General features: G+C 38.7%; 1 long non-coding RNA gene across 1 annotated transcript in view; it reads right to left on the reverse strand.

Annotated features, from left to right (window-relative positions):
- The window catches only part of LOC107319271, a 7,284-nt gene extending 2,723 nt beyond the window's left edge, over positions 1-4,561 (reverse strand). Inside the window, exons 1-2 of the long non-coding RNA XR_004308623.1 lie at positions 4,494-4,561; positions 3,310-3,449 (exon numbers count right to left, since the gene is read on the reverse strand). This is a non-coding gene — a long non-coding RNA (uncharacterized LOC107319271). The remainder of the gene's footprint in view (positions 1-3,309; positions 3,450-4,493) is intronic.

Genomic DNA, 4,561 nt, shown 5'->3' on the forward strand with positions numbered 1-4,561 from the left:
TTTTACTTTCTTATTGTTTTTCAAAGTTTGTATCCATAGAATACAATAGGAAACAGAACAAAAATCGACATTTTACATTGAGAGTAAATTTAGATTAAATATAGCCCAATAACTAGAGGTTCTCTAAGAGATTTTTAGAAGCAACATTGAGATGGCTCTTCTATGTCTTTTCACTTAATGGTGAGAGCAGCACAGCAAACGGATGTGGCTGCAGGTGTACTGCAAATACTAACAAAACAACCAAATATACATTCATATAATCCTTTCCTTCAAAACAGCCAGTTACTCTTAATTTCTGTCTGTTCTTTACTCAGTTGAGGATAACATAAATACTTGGAATCCAACTATTATTGTTCTGACATCTGAAAATGTTTTAGAACAAAACTCAAATGCATTTCTGCTATATCTTCCAAAAGGAAATCTAGTGCTAAACTTCATTCAGGTATTTTGAAGCATATGAAAAATACTCCAAATATATTTTTTTCTTAAAAAGGAGGAAGAAGAGATTGATCCACAATGTTTTTTGTGTGTGTTGTTTAAGATATTTTTCTTGACTTTAAGTGGTATTACCTTAGACAACATGAAGAATTAAAACTTGTGGGCTTATTCACATGGAGCCAATTGCTCTGAAAAAATTCTCTGTTCTATGAAGTGCATGGCTTTAAAGATGCTGGTTTCTTTTTTCTTTTTCTTTTTTTATGGTTTTGATTTTCATCACAGCAGCATGCTACACAGTATGCCAAAAAGTACTTTCAAAACCCAAGGTTTGTAGGAGCACAGGGTGAATAAAAAAGAAAGCACGAGACAGACAGCAGGCTCAGTGTGTAGTCTTGTTAGACAAAAAAGAGGTTCTGGACACAAAACAACCTTTCACCATGGGTTAGAGATACAGTGCTAAAGAGATAGTTCATACAACGCATGGTTAATAATTAAAAAAAAAATTTGATTGTTGTCTGTGCACAGAAGGGAAACCTTGGAAGTTGTTATGGATTGAGAGATTTTAGAGTGAAGATCATACAGACAATTCAGTGGGTCACTGTGGTTGATATGATTAATCTACCTTTCCCAAAATTTTTAGTCGGAGCTCAGGAATCAGGCTTTTAACATCCTGATTTCCACATCATTGGCCATATGCTCTAAAAAGGAATAAAACTGTTATAAAATACTCAGCACTTGCATCTGCTGCTCCTGGCATACACAAACTCAGTATTTCACGAGCTCGCATCTACTATTGTTTTGCCAAAGCAGGATAACAGCTCCGTTGTGGGAGCGAATCTTATTGCCATCTATGATGAGAAGAACATCTGATTGATTTGAATTCTGTAAAACATAATCAGAAGGTACACTGGTACATCAGCTGATTGCCTTGAGGAAAGCAGGGTCCCAAAGACTGCTATGAAATGCACAGAAAGCATAATTAAGTCCATTAAGCTTCAGGTGAAGGAGTCAAACAAGGTCTCTAACAACTGTCTGACAACCGCAATGGGCTCTTGCAATCAGAACAAGATCTGAGTAAGGCAACCTCTGAAACAGAGCCCTCTGAGCAGAGGAAAAGTCAAAGGCCCTCAGCTGGGAAATGGGACTCAGCAGAGCAGTAGGTGAGGGATGCGGTATCTCTATATTGTAAAAGTATTATTTTTGGTGTAAATGAGTGTTGTGTCTACAGAACATTAACCTTGAATGCACACTGGTTATGTTAGCACACAGTTCCCAGTGTAGATGTCCTAACAGGATTAATAAAAAAAACTGTAACATCTTTGATGCCTCAGAAAAGGTGAGAAATGAAAATTCACCTCTCTCCATCAGCATAGGTGGATAGGGCAGCCTGTACACCTCCCCTCCTCATCTAGTGGAAGGCCACAGTAACAATTAAGGGAGGAAAAAAAGTCTAAGGGACACTGGTAAATCATATGACAGAGGAGTAAACCCACGTGGAAAAGGAAAGGGCAAATTAAATCAGCAGCTTGAGGCAGCCCTACAGAAGGCAAACCATATTAAGCAACTTAATGCAATTTGTTCCCAAAATTTAAATGGAACTACCATTCAGCCTCCTTATCCTTAATAACAGGTACAATGAGAGTGATTTTCAGTGATTTCTCAAATAAGTGCCATGTCCATCACAGAATTAGTCCCAAGGGACTTCATAAGGGTACTGATATTAACTCACTTCAACTGTGATTCCTGCCCTGAGGGCAAATAACATAATTGCACTGCAGTGTACATGTGGCTTCTGCTTGCTTTTGTTCAGTTTGCATAGTTCTGCACTTTCCTATTGTTTCTGTTGTACAAGATGTCACAGCACCATTTTGATGACATGTCTGGGTATATCAAAGGCCAAGGGAATCCTGTTATGTAAACACATCATTTATTACTATGTACAGCAATGATTACCTGACATCAAACCCATCTAGAAGCATGCTGTGTGACTGCGAGTAGGCGGCTTCCTGTTAAAGAGCCTTATCGATTGACAGGAGTATGGAGAAGAGACAACGAAGGGGAAGGGTGTTTTGTCAATAACTTCAGTGCAGTAAGGAAAGGGAAGAGCTTCCTATTCAACATACAACTTAAAAGTGGTTATTTCCCACTTCTCACCTCCTCCAGAACTCTGATAGCTTCCTAAAAAACTGTTCTCTAAGGAGCCGAGTAAGACAGGGCAATAGCTCCACTCTGCCTTGCTTGTAAGAACCAAAGTTTAAGCCTAGAGGATGCAGCAGCCTGTAGTCACTGGTAAGGTGGTGATGGACTCCCTGTCATGCATCCCCCAGCTCTTTCCAGGCAGAGAACCCCAGGATATTGACTATCTTCTGATACAATTGACTAATTTAGAGATGGTGGCCCAGAAAGTCCGAAACCAGATTTATCAGAACATGCAGGAAAACAAGTTACTGTAGCATTACCAAAAGAACTTCCATGGAGATTCAAGGGATGGAGAGTAAAAAGCATAGCTGTGCATCTGAATAGTTGAGCTACTCTTCACTGCAATCAAATTCAATTTCACCGTTGTGACAGAGAAGAGGTATGAAACATTAATGATCTGTGCTGGCCTAAATGGTTGTTAAGATGTACGCAGACATATTGTATTCTAAAGAAAAATGTACGCAAACATAAAAACTTTTCCATTGCATTTGAGGGGTATCTCAAGCAGGTGCTTACATAGTCAGTTCTCATACATGTAAACTGGGGCAGATATAGCTTTCTCTTTTCTCCTGTTTGGCTGTAGGTAGCGATTCCCTTCAGATCCAGCATTTGTCTTGCAAACCATTAGCATGAGCTCTCACACACTGACACAGAGGATTCTCTCAACCATACCTTTTGCCATTCAACTGTTCCTGGAGCTGCTTCAGTTTCTCCATATCTGATGCTATAAGCTGGAAAACAGACTTCATGGGGGCATTTGGAGGCACCATCACTTCAAGCAAAACACATCTTTTTCTTCTTTTTTCTTAAGTCTGTGGACAACAAAAAGAAAACACAGAATAAAAGTTTCTTTTCTGTGGAAGGAAAATAGCACAGAAAAAAATACCTTTAAAAGAAACAGTTTTGATTTTCACCTAGAACCAAATTTTCTGTGAGCACAAGGATATGATGTCAGATGTGCATGTAGAACAGGTACCACATCTGTGTAATTTCAATGAACTTGAATAAAAACAAGAAACAATATGTATCCAAAATAACTTTGCTTGCAGGTTAGACATGAAATTGTTGACATATTTAGTAGCTGTTTGCCTGAAGATCTGACCCACAAGCTGTACGTCTTTCAAGCAGAAAGAATAAGAGAGTATGAATTAAAAGATGAAGCTAGCATGAAAAAGTGTCTGTTGAAAACGTCTGTCAGAAAAAACTCTACTTGGATACATTATTTATCCATAATGGAATATATGGTTTTTCATTTCAAATATTCTGTTTTATGAACGGACTTTGTAAAGACATCTTAGATATTTAGAAGCTGAAGTTTCAGTGCTTTTACATTCGTTGTTTCTGGAATATAAAAAGAGAAGGCGCTATTATTTTAAAATATTTGACATCTAATGCAGAAGTTTTTGTCATTAAATAATACTTAATGCAGCCTAGGTATACACTTGCTGCAATGCTGCTCAGAAAGATAACTTTGGTCTGTTTTGACTCACTGCAGCCTCAAGTTTAGCCAGAGGTCAAGGCATGTTGGACTCAGTATAGCTTTACAAGGACATTGCTAGGAACCGTGCAGACAGAGGGGCTGAGGGGACTTAGCATCTGGAAAGGGAGTGCTGAGGAGTCACAGGCAATGAATCTAGACTTAAGGACACTTGAGACAGACTTACAACTTGTGCCTTCCAGACCTGCTCAGTAGAGCTTTGTGGAGGATGTCCAATTTACCTAATTCTTGAAACAGGCTTCCCAAGGGATTGCTGGCTTGGTTCATCTATTATACTATTAGCTCTCTGCTTGGAGTGTGAAGGAGTTGATGAAGGATCAGGAAAACAGGCAAGAGCAAGTTTAAAACACTTACATACCTCATCGAGTTTGGTCCAAAACAGGCATCATTTCTGCACTTGACATTACTTTTAACACATTCAGGGTC

Source organism: Coturnix japonica, chromosome 11 (assembly GCF_001577835.2).
Source record: "Coturnix japonica isolate 7356 chromosome 11, Coturnix japonica 2.1, whole genome shotgun sequence".
NCBI lineage: Eukaryota > Metazoa > Chordata > Aves > Galliformes > Phasianidae > Coturnix > Coturnix japonica.